The sequence below is a fragment of the Peromyscus maniculatus genome, chromosome 18, assembly GCF_049852395.1.
Source record: "Peromyscus maniculatus bairdii isolate BWxNUB_F1_BW_parent chromosome 18, HU_Pman_BW_mat_3.1, whole genome shotgun sequence".
Classification (NCBI taxonomy): Eukaryota; Metazoa; Chordata; class Mammalia; order Rodentia; family Cricetidae; genus Peromyscus; species Peromyscus maniculatus.
Window position 1 is genome coordinate 42,600,305 of NC_134869.1, and position 19,091 is coordinate 42,619,395.

General features: G+C 44.3%; 1 protein-coding gene across 7 annotated transcripts in view; it reads left to right on the forward strand.

The window, feature by feature from the left end:
* Positions 1 to 1,423: 1,423 nt before the first annotated feature.
* The window catches only part of LOC102922490 (17-beta-hydroxysteroid dehydrogenase type 6), a 28,679-nt gene continuing 11,011 nt past the window's right edge, over positions 1,424 to 19,091 (forward strand). Inside the window, exons 1-2 of one of the 7 annotated variants that reach the window (XM_076554069.1) lie at positions 1,424 to 1,552; positions 14,961 to 15,084. The gene's annotated coding sequence lies outside the window, so the exon portion shown is untranslated. Of the gene's footprint in view, positions 1,803 to 2,806; positions 3,056 to 4,090; positions 4,114 to 14,884; positions 15,085 to 19,091 lie in introns of those variants that run through there. The other 6 variants (XM_076554064.1, XM_076554065.1, XM_076554068.1 and 3 more) reach the window with 6 other exon arrangements.

The following is a 19,091-nucleotide window of genomic DNA, read 5'->3' on the forward strand; positions in this document are numbered from 1 at the left end:
ATACGATTACATGCCTTGTTATGTTCCTTGAGATTTTTTAATTAATTTTAAATTATTAAACTGAGATTTAAAAACAAACAGCCAGGTGTGGGTGGCGCCTGCCTTTAATCCCAGCACTTGGGAGACAAAGGCAGGGAGATCTCTGAGTTTGAGGCCAGCCTGGTCTACAAAGTGAGTTCCAGGATAGCCAAGACTGTTACCAAGAGAAACTCTGTCTTGAAAAACCAAAACCAACCAACCAACCAAACAGCTGGGTGGTGGCGCACACCTTTAAGCCTAGTACCCAGGAGGCAGAGTCAGAGAATTTCAGAGAATTCAAGACCAACATGGTCTATCAAGTGCCAGGCCAGCAGGGAGACCCTTGCCCAGGGAGACCCTGTCTCAAAACAAAACAAAAACCATACGAACAACAACAAAACAATTAGGAAAAAAAAAGCAATTAACACACTACTTTTTATACTCTAGGGTGTGCCCAGCGGGAATAGAAATGCCTGGGAAAGAGTGTCCCTACCCTCTTAGGAGTGGTCCAGTGAAGAGAGGCCGATAAAGGAGAAGGAACCCGGCAGAGACTTATGCAGACTCAGCATCAAGAGCTCTCTGGGGACCCAGGGCCTCTATATGTCAATCACCTAAGCAAGGGCTTTGGCAAGAGGGTTTGTTCTAGGGACAGGCAACATAAAGAGGTCGTAAGTCTCAAAGCTTTCTCCTCAAGGGTATGGTTGAAGGGGTATTTATGGGGTAAAGAAGCAGGGCAGTGTGAAGCAGGGGGTGGGAGGTGGAGGTCATAGACCGGATCCACCCCAGTGATTTATCTTACAAGGGCCCTGGGGTGGCGGCCTTTATGCCAAATGCCACTGGGAGGCAGTATTGCCACTTTTTTGGTTGTTGATTCCCATTGCGAGTTCATCCAGAAGTAGTAAAACCATTTCCCCCTTCAAGACTTATGCCGTCTGACTATACCATCCTCTCCTCTTCGAGAGCTAATATCTAATCAGTCCCAGCCTCTTCCCTCAAGCTCGGCAGAGCAGGACACCTATCATTTGGAATTTCTTTTTAGTTCAATTTCTAGCATTAGTTTGCAAGTTTTCGTGTTTTTTTTTTTTTTTGTTTTGTTTTTTTTTTGGCAGCTAAAAGAGTAATTTATTTTGTGAAGTATATTTTTTTTTAATCTTTTTTATTTCTCACATTGCTTTAAAATTATCAATATATTGGAGGTGATAGGAAGGAGACTCATTACATTGCCTAGATTGGTCTCAAACTTGCACCTTACTGCTCCCGTCTCCTAAACCTATTGGACTTTCTTTAATTTATTCACTTAGTCTGCAAATAATTAACGAATAAATGCACAATAGTTTTACATGCCACCTAGGATCAAGGAAGGCATACCTAGAATATTGACTGGTAAAACATTGCTTCTGGGTGTGCCTATGGGTGTTTAAAGAGCACATCAATGAATGAATTGTTAATCTGAATGGGAAGATCCGCCTTCCCTGTGGGCAGGACCCGTCCAATCAGCTAGGGGACCAGAAAGAACAAACAGCGCAGAAGAAAGGTGATTTACTCTTTCCCAACCTTGGAACACTTCAGTTCTGCCCTCAAGGGCAGACTGCTGGACTCCCAGGCCTTTGCGTTCCAGGAGTCAACCAGTGTCTCGCACAGCATCCTTTGGTTTTACTCTGAGAGTTAGACGGTCAGTTTCCCCGGTTCTGAAGACTCGGACTTGGACTGAGCCTCCCTATCGGCTCGACAGGGACTTCAGTTACAGACAGCCCGTTGGGAGACTTCTCAGCCTCTGCGATTATGTGAGCCAATGCCCCTAGTAATCCCCTTCCATATATCTATTTCTGTTTAGCTTGGTGGTTCTGCCTCTCAGATAATACTATTGTTGTGCCCATGTCTCGAGACCACCCCCCCTCCCCCCGTTCCCCCAGCAAGACCACCACAGAGCTGATACCCAATGCAAAACACACAGGGGTTTATTGATAACAAGCAAGCCAGGGCTTGGTCCGTGTCCAACAAGCTGACTAAGCAGGTGGATAAGGATGGCCCTGAGGGGTTTTTAAAGGAAAAAAAAACTGAAAGCAGGGTGGTACAAGCCTTTGCGTCATATGACTGGGTGAGGTATATAACCTTTGAATTTACTGGTTGGGGGTTATAGTTATCATTTTTGGGCAGGCCTGGACAAGTCCCAGGCTCTGTCCTTGAGCTGCCATGGAGGCTGGCTGGCCTAGCACGTACTGCCTGTGGGGGCTGTCTCAGTGTCCCCGGCTCTGTCCTTGACTCATACATGTAGCTCTAAGTTGGTGAGGGGTCCCAGACAGTAAACAACTGGCTGAACCTTGAGCAGTCAGAGTACGTGCCGAAAGGGAGCTACCATGAGGACTATGTCTTTTGTTCACAGCCCTCCCAGAGACTGCTTGCTCAAGTCTCAGGAAACTGAACTTGAGGCCTGATCTCTGAGAGAAGACTGACATCCTGTCATGGCGTCTGCTTGGTCCTTTCGCTATCACGATCTATGTTGGGCATGAAGGGAGGCTCTGGGGAGAAAAAGATTAATGATATGGTTTCTGCTTCCAAGGATCTGAAGGTCTAGCTGGGGCAATGGGCACAAACAAGGTTAATAAAGTGTTATAGGCGTAGTTAGAAATTTTAAAACTTTTGTTAAATGTATGTGTATGGATTTTTGTGTCTATCACGTATGTTCGGGTGTCTACAGAGGCCAGCAGAGGGCATCAAACCCTCTGGAACTCAAGTGTCAGGCACTTTTGAACTGCCCAATATGGGTGCTGGGATCTGAACTTGGCTCCTTAGGAAGAGCAACAAGTGTTCCTAACCCCTGAGCCGCCCTCTATTGACGCAACACAGTTCCTGAAGATAATGATTAAGACTGGCATAGAAATACAGACACAAACGTATAAAGGGCTTGGAATATGTTCAGGAATCTGTCAATAGTTCTACACGGACACAGTTCAAGCGATGGCAAAATGGGAAGCGGATCTAAAAAGGCCAGCAAGGTGTAAGCACTGCATCCAAGCCGAGGGCAGTGACATTAAAGGTATTCATCCTTCACTTTCATTCAGCTCGATCAAGAGGAAATAAGAATGCCTATCATGCCAATATTTGATGGGAAATTTGGGGAGTGAAAATATTATTGAAATGAGCAAGTTCTTTGACAACTCAAAGGACCTTTATGCCAGTTAATTTCCTTTTTGGTAAGATAAGAACAAGAGATAGGAGAATGTGTTTTGTTGGCACAGGACCATGATACCTAGATGTCTTAAATTTGATAAATTTAAAATCACAGCAAACTGGCAGAGTGTGTTTTTACCAACACCGTATTTTTTAATGAGAAAGTTTTAGTTTAATCCACAGGTTAAACTAGCATTTCCTTTAAGGCCAAAGCAAGTGATGGCCACAAAAGCTAATAAAACATTCATTATAGAACCTCGCAAGGGTTCTTTAATCTATATCACAGGTTTGGTATAGGAAATTGAAAAGTTTAAAGGTTACCTATAAATTTATGTACTAGACTTTTATCGACTGACTGGGTCCTTGTGCACATTTTCTTGTTATTCATAAAGCTACATATGCTTTGGATCTAGCCCTCTCCCTGAAGGCTGCCTACAAGAAAGGATTATTAGACTTCAACCGGAACATAACATCAAACTCTGCTCTTCCCATAGAAATTTGGATTTATCTGAAGACAGTGGGGGAGGGGCGTGCTGTTCTCCGTATGCTGCTTATGCTTGGCCTCGGACTCACGACTCACAGCCTCCTAAGAACAGAGGATGGTACCTATCACCTCATGGCTGGGTTTCACCACTGGAGAAACATAATCAGAATTGTGTTTCAGAAATAAATTCTGGAGCCACAGGCTGGCAAGTAGGAGGGAAGAAAAGCAAACAGAGATGGCGATTTTAGATGCGGTGGCTGGAAGCAGAGGACAAATCCACGACCTGAACTGAGGCAGTGATTGGAGATAGAGGTGGTGGGATGGGTACTAGAGGCGGAGTTAATATTGTCCACGTGTGGGGGAGGAGGAGGAAAGGGATTAAAATGATTGCCACATTGTGGACTAGGGCAACTGGGTAGAAGGGGATTTTCTTGAACCTTGTAAGTACTGATAAGTGTGTTAAATATTTATTGAGTAGATGTACAGATTGGAGATACATGTACAGACATAAAAACAGGAGGAAGACCAGACTGCCACAAATCTTGATTATTTCAGTTTTGAACAGGTTGAGTTCAAGGCATTAAGGTGATTGACCTTTAAAGTGGCCTTTGCTTTTCTTTCCTAGTCCTTACACAGTGTCCCTTGGTACAATGTATTAGTGGTGTATGCTGCATTTTGGGTTTGCTATCTGTTTTCTCTATTAAGACCATGGATTCTAGGGCTGGGGTATGCAGTTCAGTGGTAATGCTTAGCATGTATGAGGTCTTCCGTTTGAGACCAGCAAACAAACCACCAGAAAGCAAAGACTTAAATTCTGAGAGTTCAAATGGTACATCCACCTTATGAGCCTCTATTTTTAGTAGCCAGCACAGGGCCTGCTTATAAAGAAGGGGCTAGAAGTTTACAAAATATTAGATGGACCCAGGAGGCAAGTGTTCAGCAGGCAGTTGGAAATTATAGACTTGATGCCAGGAGAGAGATCTGGGTTGAAATCAGAGATTTGGGGTCACTTGAATTCAGGTCAGACTGATGACCGAGATCACCAAATAAGAATGTGTATAGTGAGAAGAGAGAAGGAGGCCAGGAGAAGACTCTTACAGGTATTCTCTTAACACTGAGTAGAGGAAAAGAAGCCAGTAAGGGCCAAAGAAAGCGAAGAACAGCAGAGCTAGGAATAATTTCACGGGAGCCACGAGAAGAGAGGAGAGAGCCAAGAGAGGGCCCAGCAGTTTGGGCAAGTAGGAAGTCATGGACACTCTCTGCCAGAGCTGTTTTATGGAATGGTTGGGACAGACAGACAGCTTCTCCAGTGGGCTGCAAAGCCAGCAGGCAGACCTGCTTCCTGCTTTCCCGGTCTTTCTAACTGTTCCATGCTAGACTATGAACCTGTTTGCCCAGGAGAAGAATGTGGGAGTCACTGTGAGTTTTCGACCTCTTCGCTCCCTCATCAAAGTCATCGATAGGCTGTGTTGTTCCTGGTTCCAGTATCTCTGGAATGTGCCCTTCCCTTCCGCCGTCACCCGGATTCAGATTACCACTGCTTTTGCCAGTCACTTCAAACAGTTTATTCTGGAGATGGGGGTATCACTAAGTTGTCTGGCCTGGCCTGGAACTTGTTATGTATCCCAGGCAGGCTTTGGACTTCGATCCTTTGGTCTGAGCTTTCTTACAAGGTTACAGGCTTGTGCCGCCACACGCAGCCCTTCCTCGATTCTTTTACTTCATACACCTTTGCTTTCTTTGAAGTTTGAACTTTGGTGGTGTAAATCAGTTTGTTTATTGATGTGCTGGGGATTGAACCCCGGGCTTTACACACAGGCTCTGCCAAGCTTTCTACCACTCACTGAGCCACAGTCCCCGGCCTTAAGCAGCCTGGAAGTAGTTTTTGGTTTTTAAAGATTTATTTATTTGTTATGTATACTGTGTTCTGCCTGCAGGCCAGAAGAGGGCACCAGATCTCATTACAGTTGGTTGTGAGCCACCATGTGGTTGCTGGAAATTGAACTCAGGACCTCTGGAAGAGCAGTCGGTGCTCTTAACCTCTGAGCCACCTCTCCAGGCCTTGAAGCATCTATGCTTTTGTACACAGGGTTCACAATAACTGGAAGCCACCCCCTCTTTTAAATTTCCCATTACTTCTTCCTCTTTTGTGAAGTTTTCCGGCTTCCAGGCGGGTCTTTCTGTATCTCCTACTCAGAACAAACAAAATAATAATTAACTATTACAACGTTATATGTCATTATGCTGTCTCTGTCACTGTTCTGTTGCTGTGAAGAGACACCATGACCACGCAACTCTTACAAGAGAAAGCCTTTAACTGGGGGCTTGTTTATAGTTTTGGAGGGTTAGTCCATTATCATCATGGCTGGAGCATGGCAGTGCACATGGTGCTGGAGAAGCAGCTAAGAGCTTAACATCCTGATCCACACAGGTAGGCAGACAGAGAGAGACAGAGACAGAGAGACAGAGACAGAAAGAGACAGAGAGACAGAGACAGAGAGAGACAGAGACAGAGAGAGAGACAGAGACAGAGAGAGACAGAGACAGAGAGAGACAGAGACACAGAGAGAGAGAGAGACAGAGAGAGAGACAGAGACAGAGACAGAGAGAGACTAGGCCTGGAATGGATTTTTGAAACATTCAAACCCACCCCAGTGACACACTTCCTCCAACAAGGCCATACCTCCTAATCCTTTCAAAAAGTTTCACTCCCTGGTGACCGAGCATTCAACTAAATGAGCCTATGGGGGCCAATTTTATTCAAACCATCACATATGTTTTCCATATTTTTCACAAGAATGTTTAAAGGTCCTGTGCATAAACACCTTTCTCCCTGAAGTTAGTCTGGATGTTAGCTTTTCCTATCTTTAGCATTTATGATTCCCACTTTTATGATTGCTATTTTTTATTCAAATCTATCTTGTCAACAATATGTGACTTTTTTGCATTTCTTTAGTTTTTATTATCGTATATTATGCACAATAATAGGTTTCATGTTTATCATGTATTTTGATCATATTTATTCTTGCATAACACTTTCCTGCCCCCTATTTTACAAGTTTAAAAATGTGTATTTATAAGGGCTAGAGAGATGGCTCAGCAGTTGAAAGCACTCATGAGCACACACACAATAACATATTTAAAAACCGTGTATGTATGGGCTGGGGACGCGGCTCAGTTGGTCACGTGTTTCCTTAGTGTGAAGCCCTGGGTTCAAGTCCCTACACTGCAGGATGTGGGTAAGATGGAACACGCTGAGACGTAGAGGGAGCAGGATCAGAAAGTGAAGGTCATCCTTAGCTACAGAACAAGTTTGAGGCCAGCCTGGGCTGTATGAGACCCTTTCTCAAAAGAAAAACAAAAACAAAAACCAAACAGAAACCAAGTATGTGTGTCTGAGCTACAGAGCGAGTTTAAGTCCAGCTTAGATCATTTGGTGGGATTCCACCTCAAAAGAGGAAGTGAAAGGAAGCTGGGATGTGACTCAGTGGCAGAGCACCTGACTAGTATGCATGGAACCCTAGGTTCATTCTCCAGCACCACGGGATAAATAAAAAATAAATAAAATGGATGCAAAATACTTGCTGTGTGTGAATAGAACCATATTGTAGATGCTACTTCTCTACTTACAATTTTTGCAGTATAACAGCATTTTGTATTAGTGTGTGTGTGTGTGTGTGTGTGTGTGTGTGTGTGTGTGTGTATGTGTGTTGATGAACACAGCTGTGAGTGTGCTTTTGGAAGCGGGAGGTTGAGGTCAGATGTCTTCCTTTATCAATCTCTATCTTAATTTTATTTATTTATTTTTGTTTTTTGTTTTTTGAGACTGTGTAAACACCCTGGCTGTCCTGGATCTCACTTTGTAGCCCAGGCTGGCCTCGAACTCATAGGGATCCGCCTGCCTTTGACTCCTGAGTGCTGGGATTAAAGGTGTGCGCCACCACTATCCAGCCTCTACCTTAATTTAAAAAAAAAAAAGATTTTTTTTTTAAAAATTTCATGTGTTTGGATGTTTGACCTCATATATATCTGTGAACCATGTGCCTGCAGTGACCACAGAGGACAGAGGTGGGTGTCAGATCTCTTGGAACTGGAGTTACAGACGGTTGTGAGCCATCCTGTGGGTGCTGGGAATCAAACCCCGGTTCTCTGCAAGAACAGCTGTGCTCTTAACCACTGAGCCATCTCTCCAGTCCCTGCTTAAATTTTTTTTTACAAACATTAATTTACTGCCCCCCCACTGTGTGTGTGTGTGTGTGTGTGTGTGTGTGTGTGTGTGTGTGTGTGGCCGTGATGTGTGTGTGGCTCCAGAAGAACCGTCCTTCACTAATACCGTAAGAAGCAGATTAGTGAGAGGAGCACAGTGTACTTGAAGAGCTTGGTTCCTGCTGTCCTCTCTATGCCAGACCTGACAGCGGGCACTGTGGCCGCTCATTGACTCAAAGCAATGGCTCTAATTGGATCATGGATCACAGAGTGTCAAGGGCCACGAGTCAGCACCAGAGAGGCAAGGTAAGTGTCCTTGCTGTGTGCACAGTGTAGGCAAAGCGATGTTCACAGCGGTCTGAGTCGACCTTTGGCTAATCCCACATTGGTTCCCAGAAGTGACACAGGTAGAAAGTTCAGTCTATACATGCAGAAAATTTCTAGAAAAGATTAATGAAAGGCTCTTGTCTTAGTCAGGGTTTCCATTACGGGGAAGAGACACCATGACCAGGGCAACTCTTATAAAGGAGAACAATTTTTTATTATTTTTTTCTGGAGCTGAGGACTGAATCCAGGGCCTTAAGCTTGCTAGGCAAGCACTCTACCACTGAACTAAATCCCCAACCCCAAAGGAAAATATTTAATTGTGGTGGCTGGCTTACAGTTCAGAGGTTCAGTCCGTTGTCATCATGGAAGGAAGCATGACAGGGTGCAGGCAGACGCTGGAACTGAGAGTCCTAACACCTTGATCCAAAAGTAACAGGAAGTGAACTGTCTCACTGGGCATGGCTTGAGCACATATAAGACCTTAAAGCCCATAAAGCACAGTGACACACTTCCTCCAACATGGCCGCACCTCCTAACAGTGCTATTTCCTTTGGGGGCCGTTTTCTTTCAAATCATTACAGCTACCTTGTGTAGCAGGAATCTTAAAAGTTCTTATTAATAAAATCAAACCTGTGAGCCAGGTATTGGGGTGAAGCTGGAAGATCAGAGATACAGAACAGGCCACAGCTAACCTCACCTGGCCAACTTCTCAGCTGGTCTTGTTTCCTCCGACTGGAAGCTTCTGTGTCCTCATCCAGAATGAATCTCAGCTGAACTGTGCTGCTCCAAAGCCTGAAAGCTTAACCAGGCAAATGCTTAAACAGCCAAATGCTTCTAGTTTCTGGTCCTCACACCTTATATACCTTTCTGCTTTCTACCACCACTCCCTGGGATTAAAGGCTCCTTTCTGGGATTAAAGGCGTGAGTCACCATGCTTGGCTGTATCCTTGAACAGATGGATTTCTGCCTCTGGAATGCTAGGATTGAAGGTATGAGTGCCACCATTTTCTAGCCTTTGTATCTAGTGGCTGTTCTGTCTTTGACCCCAGATAAGTTTATTAGGGTGTACAATATTTTGGGGAACACAATACCACTACAACCTTGAATTATAACAGCAGAGAATTAAGGCCCCTCAACTAATTTCCAGACTTGAGCCGGTTTAAAGACTCAGAGCTCCGAAAGGGGAGACCAGATCCGCTTGAGGAAGGACCTTGCTACAATACTGAAAAAGGTTTTCTTTTTATTGTTTGAGAATTCCACCCACGCATATAATGCGTTTTGGTCAAATCCACCGCCATTTTCAAATCCACTGCCATTTTCTCATCTCTAATGCGCCTCTATTTACCCTCATCACTTTCCCCTCCCAGTATGTAGTGGGTGTGGGACTGGAGCATGGGTAGCCAGCCCCTCAGGGGCCACAACCCTGGAGAAAACTGACTCTATTTCCATCTGCAGCCGTCAATGGCCAGTAGCTCCTAGCATAGGGGTGAAACTTTGTGACCACCCTCCCTCCTTGAAAATGCTTGTTATTAATCCTTCTCCCATCCTTCCCCAACTACAGTCACTTTTGAAGGAGGACGCTCAGTTGAAGAATTGCCTCTGTTAGACTGTACATTGACATGTATGGGTGTATGCATGCGCATGCTTTAAAGATTTTTTTTGTATATGTGTGTGTCTGCCTGAATGTATGAATGTATATGCACCACATGTGTGCTGATGGCCGTGGAGGCCTGAGGAGGATGTTGGAGCCTCTGGAACTGCAGTTACAAGCGGTTTTGAGCTGCTGTGCTGGTGCTGGGAATTGAACTGGGTCCTCTGGAAGTGTTCTTAACACGGAACCATCTCCCTATTGTTTTGGATAAGGATCACCAGAAGCAAGTTGCTTTCAGTTGGTGCCTTACTTTGGTTTCTGTTGCTGTGATAAACACGGTGACAAGAATCGATGCGGGAAGGGAGGTTATGTTTTTCTTTCTTTTTTTTTTTAAGATTTATTTATATAAATAAACTTTATAAAATTTATATAAATAAATAAATAAACACTGTATACAGTGTTCTGCCTATATGTTTGCCTGCAGGCCAGAAGAGGGAACCAGACCTCATTACAGATGGTTGTGAGCCACCATGTGGTTGCTGGGAATTGAACTCAGGACCTTTGGAAGAACAGCCAGTGCTCTTAACCACTGAGCCGTCTCTCCAGCCCCTCTTTTTCTTTTTTAAAGATTTATTTATTTGTTATGTATACCGAAGAGGGTGTCAGATCTCATTACAGATGGTTGTGGGTGCTGGGAATTGAACTCAGGACCTCTGGAAGAGCAGTCGGTGCTCTTAACCTCTGAGCCATCTCTCCAGCCCCGGGAGGGTATATTTTATCTTACAGCTTAGAGCCCATCATCGAGGGAAGCCAGGGCGGAAGCTCAAGGGGGAACCTGGAGGCAGGAACGCAAGCATAGACCGCAGGGGCATGCTGCTCACTGGCTTGCTCTCCACGACTTGCTCAGCCTGCTCCTTTATACAACCCAGGACCACCTGCTCATGGGTGGCACCACCCACGGTGGTCCCGGGCTCTCCCACACGCGTCACTAAACATGGGACTGTGTCATAGACATGCCAACAGGCCAATCTGACGGAGGAAACTCCTCAGTTGAGGAGTCCGTGCCACAAGCGACTCTAGTTTGTGTCAAAATGGCAAAAACTATCACCGACAGATGGCAAGGCCATCAGCACAATGTCACTCTACACTAGTTATCCAGCCCTGTGTCATAACTTTGTTGGTAGGATCTTAATCACCCATCTCTCCTACAAGGTCTCACGCTGGTCCATTCTATTGATGACATTATGTTGTTTGGACCAAGTGAGCAAGATTTAGCAACCACTCTGGAGTTGTTGGTAAAGCATTTATGTATCAGAGGACGGGAACTAAATGTAGCCGAAATCCAAGGGCTTTCTACCTTTCTAGGAGTCCAGTAATGTGGGCCATGTGAAGACATTCCTTCTGAGGTTACTGTACCTGGCCCCTCCTAATACCAAGAAAGAAGCACAATGCTTAGTAGACCTATTTTGATTTTGTAGGCAGCACATTCCTCACCTGGCTCATATACCAAGTGCCTCAAAAAGCTGTTAGTTTTGAATGGGGCCTGCAACCGGAGAAGTCTCTTCAACAGGTCCAGGCTGCGTTGCTGACGTTGCCACGTGGTCCAGCAGACCCGGCAGTGGCATACAAGGATGCTGTTGGAGCCTTTGCCAAGCCCCTCATAGATAATCAAAGCAGGGGTCCTTGGGATTTTTGAGCAAGGCTCTATTATCATATGGAGGCTCTTCTTCTTCTCCTTCTCCTCCTTCTCCTCCTTCTCCTCCTCCTCCTCCTCCTCCTTCGGTGTTTTTGCAGAGGCTGGCTATTTGAAAAACAAACAAAATTGGCTTATGAAAACATTCTGAATTAGATCACTCTCATGCAGAACTGTGCATGGGACACTCAGGCTCCAGGAGGTGGTGCTGTGCTTGGCAATGCAGATCAAGCACATTTTGCACCACCTTTCCAGGCATCCAGTACATGATACTAGTCAGGCTCCCAATCCGGCATCTGTATTCTGTTGATGGGACATGGACTTCTGCTTCCAGGATAATTTCAGAATCTTCAACAAGCTTCCACTTGGACACATTTCACTAAACTGTATAAAAACTTTATCTCAAGTGTCCTCATGTCAACTTTGTGATGTATTTCTTTTTTCCAATTTTTGAAGTGTATTCCAGTTTTCCAATTATGAAGTGCAGTGTATCAAGAATCTTTCTTGCCAGGAGTTGGTGGCGCATGCCTTTAATCCCAGCACTCGAGAGGCAGAGCCAGGCGGATCTCTGTGAGTTCGAGGCCAGCCTGGGCTACCAAGTGAGTTCCAGGAAAGGTGCAAAGCTACACAGAGAAACCCTGTCTCGAAAAACCAAAAAAAAAAAAAAAAAAAAAATCTTTCTTGATGATGCAGTGTTCCACAAGGATGTTAGGTGCAAGAGCTGAGGAATTGCCCAGTCTTCCCTCCTCTTTTTGTGTTTCAATGATCTCACCTCTCTCTCTCTCTCTCTCTCTCTCTCTCTCTTTCTCTCTCTCTCTCTTCAAGACAGCGTTTCTCTGTGTAGCTTTGGAGCCTGTCCTGGATCTCACTCTGTAGCCCAGGCTGGCCTTGAACTCTCAGAGATCCGCCTGGTTCTGCCTTTAGAGTACTGGGATTAAAGAGGTGCACCACCACCACCACCACCGCCCGACTATTCTCCTTTTGAGAGACAGCTTTCTCGGTCTGCTCTTGGGCCTTAATAGAAATTGGACATTTGACAATGGGCCCAAGGTACCACGCAACCTGAGCTGCCCAATATGAACTGGGTGTTGCCTGACACACCCGGCTGTAAAGTTGGATGTGAACAGCACCAATCAACCCGTCAAATGGATGCAGTGTATGTGTGATTGGGCCTGAACAGGTAGGTCCTGAGGGCACAAGTCAGTTACATGAAGAAGTTACCCAAGTGTACATGGGTCTTGCACCTGTTACCACATCATCTGTCCCAAACAAGCACCTTTGGCTTCTTGGGTGTGCCCGATGATTGACTGAGGAAGGGCAGGTGCTAGGGCCTGGTTTAGGGGTGGTTCTGCACACTATGCAGGCATCACCCAGAAGTGGACAGTCGCAGTACTACAGCTCCTTTCTGAGACAATCCTCAAGGTCACCATTGAAGGCAGTTCTTCCCAGTGGGCAGAACTTGAGGTAAATCAGATGGGTGAGCATTTTGCTTTGAAGGAAAAATGGCCAGATGTGCAAATATACTGATTCATGGGTTGTGGCCACCGGAATGGATAAATGGTCAGGGGCACAGAAGGAACACGATTGGAAAATTCGGTGAGAAAGATGTTTGAAGAAGTATGTGGGTAGATCTGGAATGCCGAGGATTCTTGAGGGCATCTCTTGGTGTAACCACATCCTGTGAAAGATTAAAGTCAATGGGAAACTACAATACCATCCAGGCAGGATAATAAATGGTCCAAACATTTCAGGATTGAAAAGATGAGCTTCCCCTTCAGGTAAAGAACTGAGACCCCTGAGGTCCTTGCTGAGGGTAGAGGAAACACAGAGCAGGTATTATAAACACCAGTTAAGGCCACAAGACCCATTACAGAAATGAGACTGGTCATCACTGTCAATGCTTCTGTCCTGTTTTTTTTTCTTTTTTTTTTTTTTAAGATTTATTTATTTATTATGTATACAGAAGAGGGCGCCAGATCTCATTACAGATGGTTGTGAGCCACCATGTGGTTGCTGGGAATTGAACTCAGGACCTCTGGAAGAGCAGTCGGTGCTCTTAACCTCTGAGCCATCTCTCCAGCCCCTGTCCTGTTTTGTTAAGAATACATCTTCAGAAACTCACGGCTGGTCAAAGTGCAGAGGGAAAAAAAAGTGTCTTGGCCATAAATGAGACATCTATATCAGACCTTTCTCCAAGGATCAGGAAATATCTTGGAAGAGGAGGCTGGAAGACGTCGTGAGATCCCGGACAAAACAGTGACACCTGGACATGACAGGATATCTGCCCTCGGGAACTTACAGTGTCTGTGGTTGCTTGAACAAGTCAGGCGCAAATTCAAGGCAGTCAGCATTCCAGCCTGGAGCCATGGAGGGGTTCACCAGCCCCTACTCCTAGTGGAGGAGCTGTTGATACTAGACAACTGCTTGGGAAGAAAGAGGAATTTTTTTTTAAGGGTGTGGCTCTCAAAGATGGTAGGATGACCATCCTCTGGGGAGTGACCCTACACTGTATGCATATGGCCAGCACTAACTGGATTCAGTGAGCTATTAAAAAAGAAAACTGGGGAGCAGGAGAGAGATGCCTTAGCAGTTAAGAGTGCTTACTGCCCTCTAGAAGACCTGGGTTCGATTCCCAGCACCCACTGTCTAACACAACTGTAACTCCAGTTCCAGGGGATCTGATGCCCTCTTCTGACTTCTGCAGGCGCCAGGCACGTTCACTCACACAAATATAGAAACATATTTTTTAAAAAGGACATAAGTTTGGAGGAGGGTCAGGAGGTGGGGAGTGGATCTGGGAGGAGTTAGGGGGGACAGGTGAGGCGTGACTACGATCAAAACACATAGGTGCCTGCATGGCATTCTCAAAGAACCAAAAATCCTACTTAAAAAAGGATAGCAGCCAGGTGTGGTGGTGCGCGTGTTTAATCCCAGCACGTTGGAGGCAGAGAGGCAGGCTCTTGAACTCTGAATTCAAAGCCAGCTTGGTCTACATAATGAATTCTAAGTCAGCCAGAGTTACATAGCGAGACCCTGTTTCCAAAAAACTACAAAAGAAGAAAGTGTATTTTCAGTTGTATATAGGATAGTGAGATGGAATTATGACATTGTTGTCTTCATTTAGAAATCAGGTATGAAATGAAGTGTGATTGGTTGTCAAGTTGACAAAGAGGGAGGTTTTGATGCTTAATCTTTCGGGTTGCCAACTTGATCAGATCTGGAATCAACTAAGAAAAATACCTCTCGGCAGGTTTGTAAGAGTATTTCCTGGAAGGATTAGCTGAAGGAGGATGCCCCTTCCCCAGAGTGGGTGGCACCTTCTGGTGGAGGCCTAGACACGAAGTCTGAGGGAGAAGCAGTTGATTTTTTTTTTTTTTTTGCATGCCCACCTTAGACCCTCACCAGCGAGCATGTCGTCTGTGTTGACATCCTTCATTAACATCGGAACTCTGCTCTCTTGGCCAACATAGACTGAAAACCAGAGGCTCCCCCGGAATCCCCGAGGCCTTCCAGGACAGCCGGGACTGCTGAGGTGCAGGGTTCTAAGCCTCTCCAGTGTGGAGACAGTCATCACGGACAGTGAGTGCGTGCTGTGTAAGTAAATCTCCACATCCCCTCCGTAACGTCTGTTTTCATTCTCAGTTCTTTTCCTCTAGAGAACCCGAGTGCATGTGTGTAAATGCGTTTTGATCGTATTCCCTCCATTCAAATCTCTTATCCCTCTCCCACTCCCATAGAAGTCCCTTTCCCTAACAAGCTCCTGCTCCCACCGTCACAACTTTTTTGGGTGAGGGACCCTCCGAGTATCATTAGGGTTCCTTGCGTGAACATGGGTTGGGAGCTGTTGACCGCAACATTCACTGATTCAGTGGCTCCATCAGAGACTGCATTTTCTTGTCTGTTTGCACACTAAGACTGAAAATTCAACAGAGAATACACTGAGGTTTTGTTTGTTTGTTGTTGGTTCTTTAGTGCTGGGATTAAAGGTGTGCGCCACCACTGCCTGGTTATAAGTATTATTTTCTAAATAGATAAAGGTTGGGGAAAAAAGGAAGAAGTAGTGAGAGAAACATATGTAGAGGTAATGCAAAACCTGTATTTCTGCACACAGCAGCCAGTCCTTGGTTCCAGCTACACGGGAGGCTGATAACCATTTGAGCCCAAGTGTTCAAGGCCAACCTGGGCAACATAGTGATAGCATTGAAAACCAGAAAAACCTGTCTTCTCTGGCACACTGGAAACTACTTGCTAGGATTAAAGAGCAAGTTATAAGAAAGAGCATGGCACAGCCAGGTGTGGTGGCGCACACCTTTGATACTAGTACTCAGGAGACAAAGGCAGGCAGATCTCTGTGAGCTTAAAGCTAGCCTGATCTGCATAGTGAGTTCCCAGACAGCCAGGGCTATATAATGAGATCCTGTCTCCAAAAAAAAAAAAAAAAAAAAATTAAAGAGAGAGATAGAATGAACTAAGAGAGAGGAGGTTAGGGGCCAGGAATGGGGGGCTCTTTATGATGTACTAAGAAATGAATTGTGTAGGGTCCCCTCTTGCAGGCATTGTGGGAGAGGCCTCCTCAGGTCTTTGCACCTCCACAGTTATCTTTGATCTCTATTCATAGATTATATTGTTTAGCCAACACTTATAGACTGACAAAAAATGGTCAGCAGTTCTCCAGAACTCCATACAGAAACAGGCAACGTTGAACACTAATCTTTTCCTTTCTTTATTGTTTTGTAGTTAGCCTATAAAGCAATGTGCTACTGCATGGCATTTCATTTTGATATACACATATCATTACACTTTGTTATATGCCCCCCCCCACCGCTTTCTTACCACCCTTTGCTGGTCCTCTTTCTCTCTGAAATGTTTTTGCTTTCATGTCACATGTATTTCATTATCTTTTTTGAGACAGACTGTCCTGTAACCTCAAACTTTCTATGTAGTAATTGAGGGTGACTTCAAATGTCTGATCCTCCTGCCTCCACCTCCAGAGTGCTGGGATTACGACTTGTGCCACCACACTTGGTTTGTAGGTTGCTGAGCATCTAACTCAAGGCCTGATGCAGGCACTCTACCAACAGAGATACATCCCAGCCCATGAAATCAATTTGAACAGCCATGCAGATTGGTCTATATTTATAAATTTCTCTGCATGTAATATCTCACACAAACTATTGGGTCTTCTAATTGATTTCCCCACAAACAAATCCCTGTTTAATCTACCCTCAACTGCCACTGTAAGATCTTTAAAACTTTGTTTAACCTTTATTTTATGTATTAGATGTTTTGTCTGCATGTATGTCTGTGAACCACATAATGCAGTGCCCTCAGAGACCAGAAGAGGGCGTCAGATCTGATCCCCTGGGACTGGGTTACAAACGGTTGTGGGCTGACGTGTGGGTGCTGGGAATTGAACTTGGGGCCTCTGGAAGAACAAGCAGTTCTTAACTGCTGAGCCACCTCTCCGGTCTCCCTCCATGCTTTCTTTTTTTCTTTCCTTCTTTCCTTCTTTCCTTCTTTCCTTCTTTCCTTCTTTCCTTCTTTCCTTCTTTCCTTCTTTCCTTCTTTCCTTCTTTCTTTCTTTCTTTCTTTCTTTCTTTCTTTCTTTCTTTCTTTCTTTCTTTCTTTCTTTCTTTCTTTCTTAGACAAATCTAGGAGTTTTTCTTTGTAGTATATGTAACTTTTCTTCTTCCCTCTTACATAGCATCTCATATAGCCTAGGATGGCCTAAAACTTGACATATGGTTAGTGCTCTGGCCTCCACCTTCCTGATACTGGGATCATGGGCATGTGCCACACACCTGGCAATGGGCGTATAACTTCTGCTAAGATATCTGTCACTGTATTGTACTCTACTGCACTCTCTCTGTTTTTCTTATTGGCAATCGAGCCCAGGGCTGGTGAAGAGCTCTTCCTTCTAACACGAATTGCTGAATGGTCTTATAACAAAAAACCCAGACCAGATATTGGTGTAAATGCTGAAAGATCAGAGAGACAAAGGAACAAACCACCTCTTACCTCTGGGACTCCTCAGCCTGAAAAAGCCTCTAGTTCCTGTCTCCTCACGTCTTATATACCTTTCTCTGCTCAGACTTCACTTCCTGTGAAGGTGTGTGCCACCACTGCCTGGCTCTGTTTCTCTCATAGACTGAGTCAATCTCATGTAGTCCAGGGTGGCTTTGAACTCACAGAGATCCAGACAGATCTCTGCCTCCCAAGTGCTAGGATTAAAGGTGTGTGCTACCACTGCCTGGCCTCTATGTTTAATCTAATGGCTTGTTCTGTCTTCTGATCTTCAGACAAATTTTATTAGGGTACACAATATATCACATTTCCCCTTTTTTTTGTCTAAAATAATAAAAGGTTATAACTAATATAAGAAAAACTATATACAATAAGTATATACAATATATACAGTCAAGAATTACATACACAATGTACAGTCCATAAACATTTGAAAAATTCAGAGAAAATACTCTATTATCTATCCTATTTTGGTGAGTTCAAAATGTTGTACCTAATTTACTTTCTATCCTAACTTGTATTACCAACTGAAAACTTCCTTTTGATGTCTTTCAAACTTATACACTTTATGCCTCTTTAGTGAGTTTCTTTTCTAAATTTGTTAACAAGGAAAACTATAACTATCTAGTCTTCAACTCCATCAGAGACCTGAGAAGGAAATAATATTTACTGAGTAAGCAGAATTACAAACAAATGACTTCCAAAAAAATGTGAGAAATGACAGAAACAGCCGGCTGCCTGGACAGTCACCCAAGGTTCCTCTGCAATGTTGGGGCATCCATCTTCAGCCTACAGGCCTAGAATATCTCACAGACTCATTTATGAAGCAGGGTTTTCTAAAGGGCCTTACTATCTTGTCTTAGCAAGGTTCGGCAGTCCTTTCTTTTGTGTCCTGCTTGTCCATTTGGACAGCATACTGTCAGCAGTTCATGTAAGGGTACTTTCTTGCCCAGTGGATAACTTTTGCCACAAAGAAAGTAAACTCCATATGGAGTTTCTTTGATGCCCATCATCTCTGAAGTAGATTGGTGCTACCAGGAGCAGACATGTCTCATTTTCATTTAAAAAAAGAACCTCCTCTGCCAGGCGGCGGTGGCGCACGCCTTTAATCCCAGCACTCGGGAGGCAGAGGCAGGCGGATCTCTGTGAGTTCGAGGCCAGCCTGGGCTACCAAGTGAGTTCCAGGAAAGGCACAAAGCTACACAGAGAAACCCTGTTTTGAAAAAACAAAAAAAAAAAAAAAAAAGAACCTCTGTTAATAAAACATCTTAAATGCCATAGTCTGTAGATCTCTGAAGTGTTTGAAGATGGCCTGTCTATCTAAAATATATCTCTGTTTGACCTTGAAAACATACCTAACCTGACTACAGGTTTGATTGTAATAGGTGACTAACTATTAACCTGCATTTCTTTATATCCTAATTAACTGGTAATAATAACTTTCAAGGACTAGAAATTTGCATTACATTGTTAAATGAACTATATAGGTACAATACCTTGAACAAGATTAAAAATATATATACAGTATTTTCTAACAAAATCAATCTCAAATTTGTATCAATACACATAATTTGAAT